This window comes from Gallus gallus, chromosome 1 (genome assembly GCF_016699485.2).
Source record: "Gallus gallus isolate bGalGal1 chromosome 1, bGalGal1.mat.broiler.GRCg7b, whole genome shotgun sequence".
In the NCBI taxonomy this organism is placed as follows: domain Eukaryota; kingdom Metazoa; phylum Chordata; class Aves; order Galliformes; family Phasianidae; genus Gallus; species Gallus gallus.
The window spans coordinates 172,999,363-173,021,159 of record NC_052532.1 but is presented as its reverse complement, the minus strand read 5'-3'; the positions used below and the strand labels follow the sequence as shown (position 1 = coordinate 173,021,159).

The following is a 21,797-nucleotide window of genomic DNA, read 5'->3' as shown; positions in this document are numbered from 1 at the left end:
CGCGCTCGGCTGCTCCGGGGGTATCCATTGATTCGGAACGCGGCGGGGAAAGAGGGAGGGAGGGAGGGAGGGAGAGAGGGACGCAGCGGTCGCGGAGCCGCAGCCTCTGACAGCGCGGAGCCGGCGTGGGACGTGCGCTCTGCACATCCCTCCTTCAGTCCCTTCAGATCGGGACCGCGATCTGCAAATGACCCGGAGAGTCAAACTCTTCTGCTCTGCAGTATTCGCTGGGACAAACCCTTACATTTTGTAAGGGTTTATCTTTCCGTAGGAAAAAAAAAAAAAAAAAAAAAAAAAAAAAAAGAATTGACACCAAAGCTTTTCCTCGCTTGTCTTTAAGGAAACCTTAAGCCGCTTCCCGATTATTAATTCCTAAAGTGGTGTCACAGCCCTATCTTTCGCTGAGGAGAGGTCACGACGTTAGGCATTTTTCACGACATTCATTCACCGTATCCGCACGACGAACAACTTTATTGCACAGAGCGAAGAATGCCCCACTCGGCGCTCGCCGTCCCCCCCCCCCCCCTCCTCCCGCTCTGGCTGCGGGCGTTCCGTGCCGCTTCCTCCAGGAAGCCGCTGGGAATCCTTTGCTGCCCATCGGTACCACAGGGCTCAGTGCCCTGGCCGCGAGGCTGCAGGTGACAGCTCGGCCCGTGGCCGCCTTTCCTCCGGCGGCTCGGAGCCGGGAGGAGCCGCTTGCCGCCCGCGTCTGGGGGCGGTTTCCCGGCGGGCGGGCGGGGGCGGCCGCCGAGCGGGCACACGTGGCTGCCCCGGAGCGCTCCTGGCCCCTCTTCTTCCCGGCCGCCGCCGCCGCCGCCCCCCCCCCGGGCCCGGCCCGCTCCCCGCCGCCGGCCGAGCCGCGCGTCCCGCCCCGCCGCCCCGGAGCGCGGGGGGAAGGGGAAAGCGGCGGAGCTGGGGCCGGCGAGTGGGTCCCGGGGGCAGGGGGAGGCCGGCGGCGGTGCGTCCCCGCGGCGATGCGTCCCCTCCCCGGAGCCTCCCGGCTCGGAGCCTCCGTCCCTTCGTGGCCGGGGCCGGCGGCTGAGTGTCACCGGGAACTCCCGCGCCGGCTGAAAACGAAAGTTGAGCCGTTCGGACGGAGGTTTTGCGTGCCCCGTCTCCTCCGAGGGGAACGGCCGCTTCCTGCGGGATGACGACACGCAGCCCCAGTTCCGAGACGCGATTCGCGTCCTCGGCCGCGTGATAGGGATGGGAAGCGTTCGGGCGCAGGGAGCTTTGTGCGCGCCCCGTGGGTTTCGCGCAGGTTTCTGAAGGCAGAAGGCAGCAGTGCCTGTAACCGTCGGCACTCTGAATTTTCACGGTGTAGCAAAATGAATGGAAATCAAAATGACGCCTTGTGCGCCAAATCAGAGCTTTCCGCACACGATACGAGCATCAGATAATGCGTTTTATACGTATTTGTTGTCTCTCGGCGGTACGGGTGCGTTGTGCGCATCAGACGTAGCCTGGGCTGGGTTATGGTTAGCACTAAAGTTTGCGATTAGTTTCCCTGCATCGCTTGGGTTCACACGTAAAAACTACTCATTCGGTAGTTTGGAAATACGGGCAGTTGGGCGTCGCTGCCACCGCTCAACCACTGAGATGTAACTGCGGGGGTGACCCGAGAGCCGCAAATGGCAAAAAGTCGGCGGTGCGGTTTGGGTTCTGAAAACGGTGATATATATCTGCCACTACGTAATACAAAATAGGAATATTTGGGGAACTTCTGACCACTCGGTGCCGTTCGTTTTCCTTCGCGTTTATCGATGCGTCCTTAATAAATTATAAAAGGAAGGAACACCTTTTCATCACCGAGTTTTATTTTTATATGTATGGAGTTGTTCTGGGGATTAAAATCACCTCGTTAAAATGATGATTGATCATTTGTCATGTTAATGGCACCATCTGATATTGGTGACTTTTACCAAATGGCTGTTTTCTAGCTATTTTCCCCCAATTAGAGCCCTATAGCTGCCTTTGGTGAACCCTACTTGTTATTTCACATCTTTCTAAGTGCAGTGCCTTGTCATGCGGTGTTCTCGTTAACCACAGAGCCAAACAGCGCTGAAAACGCCTGACCAGGTAGTCGCCCACGCCTCCAAAATGCATGGAATGCAATGGAAAAAAAAAAAAAAAAAGAAAGAAAGAAGTTGCATTTATACATTTCACCAATAATTTCTTTTCATACGGTGAAAAACATGAGCAAAAAGGCACATGCAGATGGATATACACACGAAGCGCTTACACTGATAGCACTTTATATTTCCTATTATGTAGCGGTAGTTCTTCCACACGCAACTGCTCATGAATTTTAAAGTTTTATTTTTTAATATCTGCCTATTGCGCTGGGGAGCTCGGAAAAAATGAAGCAGAGTTGATTAAATTATTTATCCCTGCTGCTGAAGTGAGTTTGAAGGCTCATTGAATGGATCTGATTTCTTAGCTCCTCTTTCTCCCCTTCCCCCCTCAAGTCATCCTGCTTATTTCATCCATATCATCCTGCCAGCAACAATAAATTCACTTCTTTTTTTTTTTTTTCCAAGTAGGAAAACTGAAGACAGATATTTGTGGAGACTTTGCTTTAAATGTGACATTATCTGAAGTGCAGAGCATCAATATATATATATATTTTTTTTGTGAAAGAAGTTGATGGTACTTCTGATTTTCTGCACTCCTATTTGCATTTTACTTTCTGACTACACTTCCAAGTTTAGGAATGACAAAGTGCTAAGCTGGAAAGTAAGTTACAGAGGATTTGCAAAAGCTTGATTATGATGACGTTACACATTTCCGTACTTAGATTTTGGTGTATACATTTCTGTAGAATTATGTATTCAAATAGCTTTCTTCCATTATCTACGGTATTCTGAAGATATTTTTCACTTTTGAGGTTAAAAAAAAGTATTATAGCTCATTTTTGCAATACACCATTCGCATTCGTTAGCGCTAAACTAGGATGTGTACATTTTCACTTTTCATTAATAATGAAAAGATGGAAAGAGTTTGTGTCAGTGTTGGACTTTGTCACCATAGCTCACGCGGATGAACAGCTAATGCTTTAAATTCTTCTAATCTGCAATCTGCTGAGGGAAAAAAAAAAAAAAACAGCAATTGATTTGTTGTCTTTAAAATGTTACGTCTCAAAAGTAAACATTCTAGGGCTCGCCCAACTGCAAATTGTGATTTTAGCTAGAACTGCAGAAACATCCAAGGAGGAAAAAATACATTGAATTATTCATTTGGTTCGCTTCTACATCAGCTTCTCCAAAGCCAGACATTCCTTCAAGTACAGCATTTCATTTAGGGAGTCCAACACTGCTTGCTTTTTTTTTTTTTTTTTAAGGAAAAAAAGATCTCCTGCTTTGAGAATGTTCTTTTCTGCTGAACTGAGAAGAGTATGGAATCAGTGGGGATTAGCGCCTTTTAATCTACTACATCTGTAGCGGGTCATCCAACACTGCAGAGCTCTCATTACTGTTTCGTGCTGTATATGATTAAATGACTGAAAATATTCAATGTTGACCTTGAAAATAAAGCCGTATGTGTTGGATGAGCAGCTTCCTAAGACTTCATCTCTAAGCTAACCTTTCCCCTTGGTAACTTTTATCCCTGGAATACGTTATCTGAGGGAGGACCAGAGCGTTAGAAAATGTCAAGACTAAAGCATGGTACTATGTGAAATACACCATTATGTGAATTACAACATCATTCAGCTTCTTCATGCTACATTTTATGAATAAACCAACATCTTGTTAGTCCGGCCGAAGTGGGGAAGAAGTATGTCTTCAACAGACACACTTTCGGGACCGACGTTTTTCTGTAAGCTCGTTTCGTATTGATCAGCAAACTCAACTACACACTCTTGCAGATAGTTGCTAGAGCTGCTGAAATCTGCACAAAACATGTTGCTTCACATCTTTGAATGCTGGCCTATGTACTGGTATTACTAAGCACCCTCTTTTCATATACATTTTGTCACATTGTGTGTTTAACGCTGATTTTTATGCTGCATATAATACATGTTAAGGCTCTGTCCTCTCCCCTTACAATAGCATGGGTATGGTAAATCACCTATGTAACTCATTTCATTTCAACTTAGCTATAAAAAGACATGCCTTGCATATTTTAATGCCGACTTCTATTTTTTAATGCAGCTTTTAGATATTTTCTTTCAAAATAAGGGTGAAGGGAGGAGTTGAGTGAGTTGGTCATGAGTGATTAATATATTTCATTGAACCTTATGAAGTCCCTGATCCTGCCAATACACATATGGTTAGCTAAACAGTCGGCTGGTGCTGATGAGGTCAGTGTCTTCTTTAGTCCAACAGTTGGTTAAGCCCATGGGCAGTTATTTGCAGGATTGGGGCCAAAGAAGGATAACAATTGGAGGTTAATTTATGACTAGCACGGATACAGAGTGCCTTTATGCTGTTTAAAGTATCAAATGCATTGGTCATTATAATAAGGAAAGCATATTTTTGGCCTGAGCATCTATCTACTCTTCTCTCAAGCAGGACCTCCTACTTAATTTCATTGTTTTAGAGATGATACTGTTGACTTAGCTTAACATGATGCTCCCACAAAAATACCTTCCTTAATCTACTCTATTGCTTATACAAGAAGGATGAGGCTATTCATAGAAATAGGTGAAAGATTTTACTTCCAAAATCTCAAGACTGACTTTTCATACACATTCACAAGTTCAGGACTATTTCTAGAACTCCCAAAAGGTGCAGGATCTTTTAACAGTCTTAAATATAAGCAACATACTTGCTAAAAACACTTATTCATTGTTCCTAAAATATACTAGTTGTAACTGTAATATAAACATGTCAACCAACTTATTAGTTAAAGAAGAAGAGGAGAGATTTGTGGAGGAAAAGCTTGATACCAAAGTCTTCTGGCCTTTAAAATATATTGGTGTTCCCAGCACCAGTCAACATTTCTTCTTAACCGGTGGGATGTAATAATTGCAGAGCATAATTTCTTTTTTTGTGGGGAGGAGAATGAAGTCTGTTATTAAGAGCACCAAATCACTCTGCTTCTCCGCTTATTTGGGTATGAAAATTTAATGTAGGTCACCTACTGCCCTTCCTACTTCTCTCTATCATTTTTGCAGCATAGCTCTAGGAGAAAGTATACAGAATGGGGTCCTTTGTGGCATAGTGACAGTGTCATTGAAGTGGGAATGACTGGAGAAGTGACAGTCTTCTTGTAAATTCGCATCTCCAATACAATTGTTGAAAGAGAAATACGAGCTGCTTATGGAAATATCTGTGTTTGTCTTACTGCAGTATTGCCATCAATTTTCTTGAGAGTAGAAACAGATTTTGCTATTTGGGCACGTTGTGGTTTATAATACATCAGTGCCATTGAAAAGAAGAAAAAAAATATGGTGTATCTGGTAGGGCAGTGACAATGTTATATCCTAAGTCTCCTTAGTTTTAGGTGAGCTAAAGAAGATATCTTTATTATTTCATATTTTAAAATCATTATTTGCAGTTTCAGGTGATTTGAGATAATTATTTTGTAAAACTGAAGGAGACTTCCAGGATTTTTTTGTTCCTGTCATTGGTTATTTTAAAGGTGTGAATTTACTTCTGTTGTGTGACATTTACGTGTCAAAAGTGAACTGTAAATGTATTCCTTATCGTTTTTTGTTTGGTCATTACTGTGGTAATTGTAAAGTTACGCAGTGTGTTCGGGTCTACGAAGAGAGAAGTTACTGAAAACAAAAGGATTCTGTTTTATCTTCAGTGAATGTTTTATCATTTCCATTTCTTGTTTTCTTCTACAAATTATTTGTGGGTTCAAAGTGGCTAAGTTTGGCTTCAGTTTTGAAAATAACCTTATAAAAAGAAATTGTTAACAAATGCAGAACTATCTTGGTACTCTGACATGCGCAAGAGTGCACTGCATACACTAGATTGTGCCGTACCGCTTACAGTTCTCGTCTACACTTCAACAGATTGCTTCTTTAAGGAGGTAAAAAATGACAGCAAGTATGTTGGACAACAGTTTTCTCATTATATTCTGTGAGTGCATTCATTATGTATTATTAGTCTGTAATTGCAAAGATGAAATAATATAACCATTTATCTTGGCAAACCCATTATTTATAATATGTCCCTTACAAAATCATGTGGAACGGCTTGAATCTTTTCTTCTATACGTCCTATTTAGGTTTTTGTTTTGACGTAGGAGATGAGAAAGAAACTTTCCACGTTAGATTTATTACTAACTTAATCCACTCTTGGTAGGCAAACTGCGTATCTCGATGGAGTGAAAGAAGTGCTCTCTCCCCCATCCCCCAAAATTCAGTTCTTCATTTGTTTTGTTCACCACACTGCATTAACACAGTTTTCCCCTGTGTGCATCTGCCAGTGTACAATTTAGCCACGGGCATCTGTAGACCTTGTGGTGATCAGTATTGCAGGCAAAAGCCATATGTGTTTAAATAAAAAAAAAATCTCTTTATTTCATTTGCTGTTTTAACTGGATGGATAACTTTTGTGCCTCAAGACAGAGGAAGAGAAAATAGAGAAATAATTAATTGCCTCTATTCTTGAGGCAGTTTCATTTTCCCTCTCCAATATGGAATGCTTGTCAGCTTTCCTGATAAATGACTGCATGTATTTGCATAGATTTTACATTAACACAAAAATTAGTTTTATTTGTGAAAAACTGGTTTACATAATAATGCAAAATCGAGCATTATGGATTATGTTTCCCAATTTGAGAGTCTGTGGAGAAGTGAGATTTCTTTTTTCTTTTTTAAATTCTGTGCTTTTATTTTCAGTGTCGGAGCATATTAGTTTCTAACTTTGTATTTTGTTTCTATGAGAATAACCAAATCAGGGTCTTTTCATGTTTATGAACCATTTCTTCTCTCTTTCGTAGATTGAATAATTGATGCTGGTGTGAAACCAACTTCTTTCATAGGTTTTTACACGTCCCGTTCATTAAATACAATCTTAAATATTAATACATCTGCATGATTTTATGGAACTGTTTAGAAAAAAATAATGCAGCAGATTGTCAAACACGTACTAAGAGTATACTCTAAGTTTCAAATGCAGCTATTGAAATAGTGATCCATCAGTATTCTTTCAAAGCATTAATGTACTTCATTAACTTGTATTCCAGTGTAGGACTATTTTTTTTTTTTCCCTGTACCTAATAATCTGCTTATTTTAAATAATTAGGCATCCCTTGCTTGAACTAACTGTACCATACCTATAGTTTAAAACTGTTTTGTTCATAATTGGTTGTGTACATAAATAAATTTTATGAATCAATCAGTTCAAAATGGATCTGAACAAAAATGAAGTGCCCTAATTTTGAGACAATTGCTGTTGTTTTCAAGTTACAGGAACTGGATGTTTGTTCGTATTATAAAACTGAATTGCTAATTGTACATCGGCTTGTTCTCCGTGCTGAAGCAAGTGTAGATACATTCATTGCTGTTATTTCACTCTGTGTAACAAAAAGAAAGTATTGCTTCTTATGCAGCATGCTACACTTAATGGCAACTTAAGGTAAAAGAGCGCCTTTGCCATTTCTTGAATCTGGGACACCCTAGGTGCCAGCTGTCACTGCTCAGCTAATGATGACAAATGCCCCTCTCTATGCAGATTGCAGAGCTTGCAGGCTGCTATGAAAGGCAGCCAGATTACCTTTCTTCAGATAGTAACTTAACCTTTTAAACTTCAGTGTCAAAATGAAATTATTAGCTGGGACAGTTTCAATATCTGTTTCTTTAAAAGAGGAAAAAAGAAAAAAAAAAAAAAAAGAAAAGAAAAGGAGGAGAAGGCAGTAACTTCAAATAATACCCTAGCAGCTCGTATTCACCAATTGTTCATGCTTCTCTGATGTCTTAAAAATAGGAAATTGCTGCCACTGTGCCTGTGAGCACAGAGAATTTACTTGTGTTCAGTGCATAAATACTGCGCACCGACCTCCTGGTTGCACTGCACAGAAATGGGGCCAAGTGGGCCAGGTTCTGTCCTTGCTTACATCCATGCGGCATTGCTGTTGCACAGATGTCACAGATCGCAGGTTAACTGCTGCTATTTATAAGAGACCTTAACTGAACTTACATGTTGGGGATATACTCCGTTCTCTACATGACATTTCATGTTAGCATCCTAAAGTCATGAACCTCAGCTAGAGTCTAGTGTACAAAAATAACTGAGTATTTACCGTTTAGATCTGAGCAGTTTCACAGAGCTCAGAGTCACTCAGGGTCATGCAGTCAATTGTAAGTGAGTAATTTCAATCCATTCTTTAGCCAGACCCTTGGACTTATGTGCTGGACTGTCTTGGAAGTAGCTAACTGGTATGAGACTATCACACAGTTCCTTCATTGCATGTTGAAAAAGTGATACAGCATAAGCTCTGTGTACACCATCCAAAGGTGCAGGGTGTTCTTTGAGAGCGTGCCTGTATTTATGTCAGTATGTTTGTATGTGTTTATATACTTAGTAGGCGATTAAATTGATGCGTGAGCATTCATATCAGTATGGGTACATGGGTAATCTCCAAGCAGTCCGTATTCTCATATTAACATACTGGCACACATGAACATGTTTAACTTGAACACTACACTTACCATTAAATCAGTCTGTATCGTGAAGTGTATATGAATACTAGCTTCCCTCTGAGTGAAACATAGGTTAATTTCAGTAAACAAGTACTTACCTTCAATATTTTCATAATTGAATCTCTGTACAAGTGAACAATAACAAAATAACAGAAACAAGTTGGAAAGACATTTAATGAGAAGACCAGGAACAGAGTGAGTTGTGAAATAATAAGAATAGGAAGAAAGGAAAAAGCACATGTGGTATGATATTAGAATATCATAGACAGAAAATAGTTATTACGATTGGCAGAAAATGCAGGAAGCAGAAGAAAAAATGAGTACATAGTGAAGTTAAGATGAGATCTATTTCACAATAGCTGTAATGTGGTTGGTTCTGTGAAAATCATTAAAGGGAAGTTAATCTAATCTGCAAACGTAAAATAATTAATACTTTTTTTTTTTTTCCTCCAGAGAAAAAGAGTAGATCAGATCACTGATATGTGTTCTCAAAGAGCTGCAGTCAGTGCTGGCTTCTTTTTATACTACAGTGTATGAAATGGCGATGCTGTTTAATATACATTAGAAGTATTTCCCTTTAGAGTTTGGAGATGTTTATTTTTGCCTGTGCCTAAGTATGTTAGATTTAACATTCCTGTTTTGTTTTTATTTGTTTTTCTTTCAGACATGATGTTCAAAGTATTTAAAACCATACACGTTTCATTATTTTGAGCAAGTGTAGCACAATCTGGGAAATAAAAAGGACAAAGGTCTAGTGTTTCATATTCAGCTTTCCTAGCTTGTTGGTTGAATAGGCATCAAATGAAGTCCAATGCCTATACAAAAGAAATGTTCCTTGTTTGGATTTGCCCCATCTGTGTCATCTGGTGGCTTATGCAATAGGAGGTGTTATCACATGAATCCAAATGCACAAGCCAGTTGTTTTATGGACTCTTTCTGTGCTTGGAGGAGTTTATAAGTTGCCCACTCTATTGTGTGTCACTCCCAGATGACACGTGTGCATTCTGCTGAGCATATTTTGGGGGTAATTATAACTAATGAAGCCTGGTACACAGCTTGTTCACAGAGTGATTTATTCTGCTGCTGTCTGATTCCTGAGACTTCTGTAAAATGGTTATATTGTGCATTCCACTTTGGACATGTATGGGAGCATGTGGTATTGAGTCAGTCTGAGAAAACTGAAATAATTTGTTACTCAGTGTACCACAGGCTAATTACAAAGATATTAGCTGGGTACATCTGTTTAAAAACATAGGAAGGAATTGAAATTATAAATTAGATCTGAAACTTTAGGCATATCAACTTTCGTATGGCCCCTGCTTCGTCATTAACTCTTCCCAGACTTGCAGCAAGCCGCTTAGATGCACAGCGCAGAGTTCCTCTGGACCCCGACAATTAAGGTTAGCCCCCCTTTGTACCTTTCAGCAAAGCAGATTTTATTCTGCAAGTTCTGATAACTTGTGATATCTCATGGAAAGATAGATTTAAAAGCTGGGAAGAAAATACTCTGTAATTTTGCAGGTAGAAAACAATGAAAAAAAAAAAAAAAGGAAGGTTAAAAGTTATAGCACTGACTGAGAGGAGTGAGATCAATTTTGGCACACATTTCTTAAAAAGCATTATGTAAGGATGGAAAACAACTGCTTAGAAAATACAGTTCGTGTCGTTATTAGCTGCATGAGTAGAAAAATAGTTTTACTGGGAGTGAATTATTGTTTTCATCTGGTTTTGTGAAAATCACCTGGGATTTGTGCAGATTTGTGCACACAGTCACAACATGATGGGTGAGAAGATATCCCTAGTTCACAAAAGTGAATCATGCAAGCTGACATTTCTTCGTGAGTGTGTTGAGCAAGAGGATGTGGTCACCAGCAGACCTGAAGTTCACCTCTGGCCTAACCTATCCCAAAGTGAAGCTTGCAGTATCAACAAAATTTCTCAAAATCAGCATTTTCTCTGGGAAAGGAAAGAAAACAAAATGTAATTTCTACTCAGTTTTTGTCTCATGAAGATAAAAGTGAAAAGAAGCTCTGCCAGTAACTTCATCCTTACTCCTGAACTTGCATGGAGCATATTCTCCAAGTCAGAGTCTGTATGGCAGTGCTATAATGCCAAGATGATAATCATCAGAAGGTAGGATTATTGGAGGAAAAGCTCTCTGTATATAATGTGTATAGAAAAACCTAAAATTTGAAGACTGACTGGTAGTAGTTATGCTTACGTTGTTTTCTGTAAACATGATTTGTTTTCAAACTGTGGCAAAATGAATGTTTAGCTTTATGCTTTGTTCTTGATTCTCCCTCTACATAACAGTATGCTCTAAATACAATTTGTGCATGATGGTTTATGGCAGTATGAAATCTGACCTGGTTTGGGGTTTGCTGGCAGTACAGTTGGGATAGGTTTTAACTCTTGAGAGCTTTTAACACGTACATTACCCACTTCCATGCCTCCCATGCCATGTGCATGGAATGAAGTAGGCTGTGTTACGAGAGGTCTGCTAAACTGGCAACATGTTCATTGAAATCCATAGGTGAAAATCAGAATTTTGCACAATTTTTTAATGTTCTGCTGTTTTTTTTTCTTTTGTTTGTTTGTTCTGTGTAAAAGGAGCATGACCAATTACAATGACTGATAAGTTAGAAGATGCCTAGAAATGAGTGGTTGTTTTCCTTGAAGAAATATTGTTTAAAGAATGGTTAGGGAGAATTATGTTTTTGTGCTGTTAAAATATTGAAGTTGTCAGATGTAGTTTTGTTTTCTCAGTAGTCTGCTCATGCTTAGTCAGAGTATATCTGTTATACTTAACTTTAAAACATTTCATAATGTATTTAAGATTAATGCTCCAAATCAAGAGCTATCTAAAATGATGGTGCTAATTACATCAGTGAAGCTTACGTGTCATTCTTTTGCGCTGACCAAACTTTAGTTTCATGATCTCATTTCTCATTTTAGTCAGCTGCCTCAAGAGTACTGCACTTGCTTGCATCTGAGCAGATCGTGATCTTCTGAAAGCTGTGAATTGCAGCTGTAATTTCATTCTCTCTGCTACTTTTCTTACTTCTGTAGCTGCATTCATTTTTCTTGTTTCTATTCCTTTGCTACTTTACAGGAATTTTGCACAAAAAGACTATTTAATTCATGTTGAACCTAGAAACTTATTTATACTGTGACTTGTTAGGGCCAGTGCATGTAATTTACTTATCAGTTATGGAAAGATGAAAATCATTTTTCTTTCTAGTAGCTAGAGAATAGTAGTAAAATAGTAGCAAAATAGTACTCATTGCCTAAAATGATAATCATTTAGCAGAAATTCTAACCAAGAATGTGAGTTGCTTGCCTTTTTGGGCAAGAAATTATTTGTTGAGCTCACTCATGTTAGTGGTAGCCTTGCCCTTCTGCTAGTAAGCCTTTCTCTTCCATTTTTTCTTGTGGTTTGTGGGGCCAGGCTGCCCAGTTGGACCGTCTGTTCATTAGCAGTTTTAAAAAACAGTTGATGGAAGACTGTTTGCCATATTCCATATGTGCAGATCAGTCACGGAGTGGACAGGTTGGACTGCTTAAGAAATAACTGCTGGCACATCTGAGTTTAGTGAATGTATAAGGAATTTGAACTCCATCCTCACACTGACCCTGTAGTACTGCATGTGATGATCAGTTGCGCGGGCAAAAGGATAGTGATTCAATTAAAAATCCCAAGTTTGGCATCAATTTATACAGCTTATATATAATAATAATTCACAAAAAAAGAAGACAATAAAAGATTACACAGTCTTTGGATTAGAAAAAAACTCAAGGATGGGATGGAGATCAGATCAAAAAGATCAAAGAGAATATATTTGAAATTGAAACTATTAGAATTTCCCAGGAAGAATTAATTTGAAAACGTCTAGCAAAGTTTATTTAATTGAAGGGAGGGAACTTAAAACAATGTAAAGAGAGTCAAAGTGGGAAATCAGAGGACAAAAAAGAAGCAGATTAAAGAAGCTTGGCTAAAGAAGTTTGAATTACAGTGGAAGCAGGTAGAGTTTTCTTCATATAAATACCACACTAAACAGGAATTCCCACTTTAAGGACTCTCTACCAGTGCATCTAACCACAGTGGTCCCACATCATGACTCTGATGTTGTGAATCATGCTGGCAAGTGTTAACATTTCCCAGGCTTACTCTTGACTGCTTGAACTGAGCCAGCATGAATGTAACTGCAGTTTTTGTGGGTAGAAGTCATTGTTTTGTGAGAGCAAATAAGGTAGCTTTCCAAGGGCTGTTCTCAGGAGCCCCAGGCAGTGAAAAAAAGCAGCCTTTTCAGCATCCTTTACTGACCTAGAGGTTAACCTGTCCAGAAGCTTATGCAACCTATACAGTAAGGGAAAGCTTTATTAGGATGGGAAACCGGATAAACTCAGGAAAAGCAAGGCAACAGAGGGAATACAGAAGGTGAGAAAGTACAAGTATAATGAAGTTCATGCCAAGTCTTCAAAAAGGTAGATAATTATATTGACACCCTGGCCAATCTTTCATTACCTTCTAAATTTATTTCTAATGAGAGAATGAAATCTTTTTGGGTTTGCAAACTGCTGAATTTGCTTGTACTGCATAATACTCTGTTCTTAAATTAACGTTTCTAAACATGGGATTTATGGGCCTTCATTCACAAGCCTATGTTATTTGTTACCGATCCTTTAAAATATTTATAGATTGACACACACCCCCATGTTCAAGAAACGTTTAGATGTCGTACTAAGGGATACGATTTTGTGGGGAAATATTGGTGGTAGGTAGATGAATAGAGTGGATGATCTTGGAGGTCTTTTCCAACCTTGGTGATTCCATGATTCTTTATTGCCTTATAGGAATAAAAATTATGTGATTCTGGCCTCACTTTACTGTCTAATTTTGTCAAAAGCAAGAAATGTTAAAAAAAAAAAAAATAGAGGAGGTAATGGAAGAGGTAAAAAGATGGTAATAATGCTTGCTACTATGTTACGTAGGAAGATTGTCATATGATTTCTTTTTTAAGGCCAGTATAACAGACTTTCTGTTTAGGGTTAGAACTGGGAGAAGAAAGAGTTGAAAGGTGACGGTTAAAGGTGTGAGATTAGATTTCTATTAGATGTGATTTTATTCAGGTTTGTTGAGGCTGCTGAAAATTCAGACAAAGTTGTTTGAATAAGATACAACAGCTAGTACAGATAGGAACATTTCACCATCCTTGCACCTGATTGAATGAGTTGAAGGCCAAACAGTAGGCAAACTGCCTGTTGCTGTCTGCTAAGCTAAGCTAACTGTACTGATGAGCAGTGTTGTTCCAGAGGTTTCCCAGAAATGCACAGTTCAGTGCTTGAACTCACACACACACACAAATCAGCTGCAAAATTCTCTTGTGAAAAGGAATGTAGGCTCAATTTCCCTCCCAGGAAAACCCAACAAAAAATCTTGGCAATCATGAGTGAGGGGATGATGACACCTGTGTAACACGATAATAGGTTATTTTTTAGGTATGGGTGCAATAATGCATCGCATCACCATGTTGCAAAATTGGGCCTGTATTGTTGCTTCCTTCCTCCTTTTGATGTATCCAGTGCTAACATAGCTATTCAGTTTTGAGAGATGGGGATGCTACATATCCGAGTCTTCCTTTTGTGTATCTTTGTGGTCTTACTCGTGAAACATGCCACTATAACCGAATACTACCATTCTAGTTCTGTTGTGGTTTTTTTTTCATCCATGTTCCATGATAGACCAGAAACCTTATCATATATTTGGTGATGAATGAGAGAATGATTCATCCTTTCATAAAGCCTGTGGAAGTGTTCAGAGCATTTCATAAATGCTCAGATTATATTCTGTCTGGAAAATCTCTGTTAGCTTACAAACACAGAATCAATTGTTTGCATTTCTGAACTGATTTAAAAAAATGGGTTCTTAAGATTGAATTTGTGTCTTTAACAGGAACAGTGTAATCATTGAATGAAAGTCAAATATCTAATTACTATAATCAGACGTAAGTCCCCACAAGTACTGAATTATAAGATACCTGTGTGACTGGATGAAATTCTGATCTAAGAGCTGACCAGTTTTGTGCCTTACAGATGAGTTTCCTCATACGCAATTTGCGTTTAGGAGACAGTCAGTTTTGCAGAACCACACTTTGTTTTGTTTGGGGTGTTTTACTTAGCTGGCTTCTAGTAAAAATACGTAAACTCTTCTATCCATGAAGGAAAGAAATTACAGCGGCCATAATTCCTGTTATTAAACATATTCATTTATTGGTGCTAATTATTAGGTGGATGCAACCCTGGCTAAAAAGACTCACAAAGAAAATAGTTTTGTGATAAGAAAGTGGCTTTGTCTCATGTAAGGAAAACTGGATGTAATGCTCTGCACAGAACATTTTACAGAAACGCATAGGATCTGTTTACCTGGTTGAAATTCAAATTGTTTTATTATGGTGTCAATTCTTTGGTTTTGGCAGCACTTCTAAAGTGTCTATACACAAAAGGACTACCACAGTGAATGAATGCTAGTGTTGACACCACCTAACAAGCAGGGATTATGTGTTTACAGAAGAAGTAATATGATAGGTCAAGTATAAGAGGCACTTCTCAAGAGCACTTCACCACATAATGAGTGACTGACTAGAAAGTGCGGAGCTGCCACTCTTTGGCTTCGTTTCGGTGTTGATGCCTGCCTCTCTCCTCCAAAGCCCTCTTGATCATGTTCAGCTGCTCTGTTCTCATGTGGTGAATAATAGTAGAGTAAAGCTGCTTTTCTGTCTCATTTTTCTTGCTAATTTACACATTCAAGCCATTTTTTGTTTGCTATCCTTATTTGCTATTCCCTTTTGTCAAGGCACTGTTCTCTTTTTTGCCTCAGGCCTAGGAACTAATTTGAGCTTCTATAATTACTTCATGTTTTACACCTGTCTGCATATCATGCACCCCTTGTCTCTGTACTTAAGCTGTATATTTCCTTGGAAGGAAGAAAAAAAAGAAAAGAAAAGAAAAAGGCTAGTTTTCGTACACAAGGAATCCCCAAGTTTCTCCTCTCAGTCTTCCTACAGGAGAAACACAATTAAACTGTTGAGATGTTCTCAGCAATGCAGCTGACCTTTTGGGTTCATGAAGGACAAATGAATGCTGTCTGTTCAGACAGTTTGTGTTAAGACATTGTTGAGCAAAGAGCCCTGAGCTTTGTTCCTCTTGAATGAAGCGATGGTTGTAGTCATTTTAAAATCATTAAGACCCTGAATGCACGGTATCATTCTACAGTGTTTGCTCTACAGCTGCTCTTCTGCTTTAATAGCAGCTTATTAAATTTGGGTCAAGCGCACTCTGAAGAGTATCACAATGAAGAAACTGTTCAAAAAGTTACCTGTTTAAAAAAAAAAAAGGCAATTGATTAGATTTTTAACTTAAGTGACAGCTGCAATTCATTGCCCGTTCTTTGTGGTGTCCTGCAGCCAGAGTGGAAGCCTTTTGTAATTTGGTCTTCATTTTGTAAAAGCTTTCTTGAATAATCCAGGGTTGCTTTCCACTCTCAGACCGCCTCAATCCAATTAGGAGTTTAACAAGGGTCAAATTAAGGAGACTTTACACTTCATGTTTGCATCATTAGCCAGAAGACTGTTTTGTGTGTGCACGACTGTGTGTCGAGGAGGAGGGGAGGCTGCAAGATAGGGCAGACACAAAGCTGTCATCCACCATGTGCTGCATCCTGGAGCTGAATGGAGGCACAGCAGGCTAGGAACAACATTTCCAGTTGTCTTTTGGGGCTGTCGTCATGTCGATTTCAGCTGGTACATCGTTGTTTGGAGGTTACAGGTGCTAGCTGGAGCAGGGGAAGAGGAGCGTGCTCTGCGCCTCCTCTTTTCTCTCCTGGTAGCCTATTGTTATTGGACAAATGACTGGGAAGAGATGAAGTTAGAAATCTCTTGAGCATTCATTATTTTTGATGAGATGACAACTACCCCAGTTCCTTGTTCTCACTACTCATGCTGTTTCCTGTTATTTTTTGAAAACATAATTTTTCTGCATGTTAAGTGCATTGTACAGTGTGAACTTCTTTATGCAAGTGGATTGTTAGCAGGCTTTCCGAAATCCGATGTGTGTATGAAAGGCTACAAACATCCGCCAGTATTTTCTACAATAACAGATAATCTTCTGAAAATGGCACCGGTTTTAACTTAGGCAATATTTGACTACGAGCACTTTATTTTTTTTTTTCCCCTAATGAATTATTTATAGAAATAGTTGAAAATTAAAGAGAAAACCATAAGAGCCTCTTTTCTGTGTAAGATTGTTCTTAATGACAAGAAAAATTCGCCTGCTAATCAGTGTTTAGAGGTGTGGGATATTGCTGGGGAACTGTTGCAGTGTCTCCTTAGCAAATGCTTTGTGCTGCGACATACAAAGTAACGATTTATCTAAAAATAACACTTTCATTGTTCCTCCCCCCCTAAACCCATTAGTAGGTACTTTAGTATCATGCGAGTTTTCATAGTTTAATCCCTTTTCAAAAGCTTTTCAGAATAAAAGCTCTAAATGGTCCTCAGTATTAATTTGATGTGACTTCTGTACAATATGGTTTGAAACTCTCAGAAGCACATTTTTACAGCTTACCCTTTTTCACTGGATCAGTGTGTGGAAAATACCAGCTAAATGTTTCATGGAGCCTCTGCTGTAAGCCTTTTTTGTTGTCTTGCAGATGCTATGGCTTTCTGGCGATTTTTATTTGGTACCACCGTTACTAGATAACATTTCAGCCAGTTCAAAAACTCTGCACGTATTATTGTTCACTGAATTTAAATGTTGGGGAACGCCGCTTTAAACACATCTTTTAAAAAGTTTCGACCTGCCTCTCGAATCTCAGCTGATGAGAATGGAGCTTCAAGAGTAAACTGTGCATAATAAACGGTGATTGAGTTTAATGTAGTCTGTGTTTGTAGTCAATCAGATCTTTGTTTACATTTAGACAGGAATAGCTGGCTTTAGGGCTTTGGACACCCATAAATAATTGCATTTTTAAAATGCTCAGCTCTCGGGGAAATATTAATACAATGTGTCTCAAGAAATAATTGAAACTGGTTCTGGCAATTTCGTAATCAGAATGGGAATGTGTTATCTATTTGGATTTCAGTATGCACAGTGGCTTATGCACTGTGACTTGTGAAATAAAAACCTTTACTATATATTTTTTTCCATAATATATGTCTTCTATGGCCATTTTTTTTTTCTCATTACCACTGACCACCACTGGAACAAGTGAGTTATAATAGGAATAAATGGTTGCTTTTTTTGTGTGATTTTTTTTTTTTTTTGTCCCCTAGTTAACCCAATTTTAAGGCTTTTGCATAAATTAGTATCACAGATGAATAAAGTGGATGTAAACTGTATGATATAAGCATGTTTGAAGATGTTCAGGTTGTTCTGAGCTCTATATATCCAAGAGGATCAGAGTAATATGAGATCCAGACTGCCACAGATTTTGATTCTTTATTACTCTGTTTATTTAGCTCGAAGAGAAACCGGTAACTTGACCATAGAAACGTTTATTTCTGGTACTGTTTGCCATGCCCAGGTAAAACAAGATATCGGTAGACATTTTATCACTAAAGAAAACTTCCATCACTGACTTGTAGCATACTGTCTTCCTGACTGAACATTAATTAATGTTTTTTTAACCTGAGTATCTTCGGAATGATGTTTCATTCTATAATTTCAGGGTCTGCAGCTCAGAGCGATGCCCTTTACAGAGTTACAAGAAATGAAATGATGTACTGTACTGCTTATGAGACAACTACTGTAACAAAATCTATCTTATAGTCAGATGCTTTGTGATTGATAGCTTGAAGTGTTATATTATTTCTTCAAAATGAACACCTTCAGGAGTAAAAGTCCCCTCTGATTTCTTGTGAGATCAGTTTATTATAAGGTTGTTTTCTTTTTCCACTTCAAAGGAGTATAGGTGGTCTGCAAGAAAAAGGAATCTATTTCATAGCTGCGGTAACAGAATTTACAGGTTGAAGAAAAATTGGGCTTACTGCTAATAATTGATTGGTGACCTTTGCTAGCATTCAGTTTACGTTTATCTATCAGAAAACACAATGATAGAAAAAATACTCCAGACACATATTGCAGTAGGGTTTTTTAAATAATATTCATATGGACATCAGTATGTAAATGAGATACAACCTTTGAGCTCTGTGGAAGTTATCAGAGCAGACCTCGGTGTCACAAACATTCTGCCCTCTCCACTAGGATTCATATAGCCATAACGGGAGAGACAACAGCATGATTTATGCATCTGTGTAAGTTTCTGGGATATCACCAGTCACAATTTCGTGCTGGTGTCACAGAGATCTGAAGGTGTGAATGGTAATCAGGCTGCTCCAGTAAAGCCCCAAAATTTCTGTCAGCTACAAAGAATTTTAGATAAAACAGATTCAGAACTTATATAATGTCAGAAATTAAACAGTTCTTCTCAATGTACAGTAAGTCTGTACTGCATAAATTCTTAAAAGCAAGGAAGCTTTTAAGACTGCTAATCTAAACTTGGAGATTTCATGTGTCAATGTGTAAATTTTTGCTCCTGTTTAGTGTTTCATAGACATTTAAGAATTATATGTTGTTCTGTGCACGTGTTGGTGTAAAACTTAAGGTCTACCTGTACTCAAATATGACGTTATTTGGATTCTTTTTGTAACTAAGTCACCATATACCTTGTTTCTTTTGCATTTTTCTTTCTTAGTTTTAACATAAGAAACCATTTACAAAACTTAGTTTTACAGTCAAAGCAACTTTGTTATAAAATTGATTACATGGGTATCCACAGGAGGATCAAATGCCTGCCTTATTTCTTTTAGAAGAGATAACTACACTGTTTGTGTATAATGAATTTAGTTCTCTTGAAAGATGCTAGATTGACAGCCCTGAAGATCAAAGTCCTTTATTTATGCATGAGCAGGAACAGTTCTGGCTTTCCCACACTGCCCTTCTGATAGGCTTCACCCATGACCTGAAGGATCCCCCTTTGGGTGACGGCTTTGGGCCCATTCACTGTGCCGGTCCTCTGCTGTGTGCCAACAGGAATGCCAGCGTTGTGGTGCCTTTCCTTGTGAACGCTTGGTGACCATGTTTCAGCTCACAATGGACATCTCATTTCCCGTAGTTTATCAAACAGCAGTCTAAGAGTGATAACTTTCAGTCTCCTCAGGGTAATGGCAAAGGAGAGGTCTTAGGGTAATTAAGGCAAGACCAGGATTCGGTTCAGTTATCATAAATAGTCTATTAAATTAGAGTCAAGTTCTCTGGCCCATTACCAGTTTCCTGACTGAAGTAACCTTCTAGGACTTTTTACAGCAATACTTATGTTCCTCAGATCCCTCTTCTTGCACTCATGGAAAGCGGTGAATGCTTTTTGTAAGCATGTCACAGATAGCCCTATTTTCTTTTGGCTTACAAAACACAAAGCACAACTAATTCGATAGTGATTTGCACCAAGTTTAATTCACCTCCAAGACACTGTGGGCTACTTGAGTATGTTTCTGACTTAATTTATGTTAAAGCAAATTTAAATTTCATTTGTACTGGGAGAGATACACATGTGGGCTTATGCCTAGTACTTGGTTCTCCATAAAGAACTTACGTACTGAAGGTGGTAGATAATCCTTTATTGTACATGGGTTGTACACACAGAATTGTAATGGATTAAATAGGTACAATACTAATAGAAATTTTAACTTTTTCCCTGCAATAAATGCATTTGTGATATTTCACATCAGAGATATTTTTACATTGTAAATACATACTCAGTGCATCTGAGCTGTGATTTAGTTGCCCACCTTCATGCATGTTTCAAGGAAAAGTGTACCAGGAATTTGATGTTATATTCCTAGTTGTTGCAGAAAGTAACACTTATGTGCATTAAAATAAATATCACTTGAAGAAGAAGGAAAAGAAATAATCATTTTGCTACGCTAAATGATAATATTTTTGGTATTCAGTGGAGTATTACAGTATTCTAAGCTCTAAATAAGAAACCACAGGCGTGTAAATATGGAGAGCTTTGCATAAGAATTTATTTTATGATCCTTAATGGACAGTTTAAGTGTTAGAATAGTAAGGTTGTTCAGTTAAGTATGCATTGAAATATTTAGCTGAAAAACCTGTTTTTGTATTTCAGAATATGAGATCCTACACTGACTGCATGCGCACATAGCTACATGCAAAGCACTCACTCTGTTGCGAAAGGTTATCCATGGCTCTTGGGGAAAAAAAAACTAATTTCAACCAAATTGTTTCATACTTGTCCAAATGGTTGTGTTTTTAACAACATGTATTTTAAATGTTTAAAGTGAAATTATTTTTAAACAATCCGGCTCAAATGTGGAGTATATATTTTGCTCATTCAAAATATTTTTAGCCAATAGCCAATCATTTTATGAAATTATTTTTCAGTTTGAAAAAAGTAGACCAAAAAAAAAAAAGGAATCCCCAAATAATTGTCTCAACTGATCTGATCTCCTGAGAAACACATTTAATTTGAGAGCATGGCTTCATAAAGATGCTTATAATACTGATTATTTGAGATAAAATGTAGAATCTTAACATAACAATGGAATCACATGGCAGCACTAGGATGACTAAGTTATTTTTTTCTCCCATGTGCTCATTAATAAAAATCTAGGGAAAAATCTAGAAAGAAATCTCCTCCTCACTTTCTGGACTCTGTGCTTTGCAGGAAGGAAACTAAAAAGAAAACAAAGTGGATTTTAATTTTATATCAAAGAAACCCTTGAGGTGGAAAGTTAGGGAAAGCTGCATGGGTTTGTAGCACAGAAAATGTCGCTTGAATTTTGCTGCTCAGTAGTTTGATATACTCATTTGCTGATGCGAAATGACGAGGGCTTAGAAAGCAGGGTTTTGTTTTTTAGCTGTCTGTAGACCTAGTGGGGCCTTACAGAACCCAGTCAGCAGGTCATTAACTCTGGAGAAAACAGCTTGCATTAATATGCTCTAATCCGGTATAATTAGTCAAATTACTGCACGCCGACCGGCTTGTCATGCGTTGTCAGATTTGGCATGCATGCGGGATCGCCGGGGTCCCTCTGGAATGCCACCCTGGATCAGGGAAAACGGCTCGTTTGTAGTGCTGCTGTTCTCCCGATGGGGAAAGCAAACTGAATCAGCAGCCACA

The 21,797-nt window shown here is 38.8% G+C and overlaps 1 protein-coding gene across 8 annotated transcripts in view; it reads left to right on the top strand.

Moving 5' to 3' along the window:
- Positions 1-21,797, top strand: part of NBEA (neurobeachin) — a 470,888-nt gene that overhangs the window by 324,893 nt on the left and 124,198 nt on the right. The window lies entirely within an intron of this gene.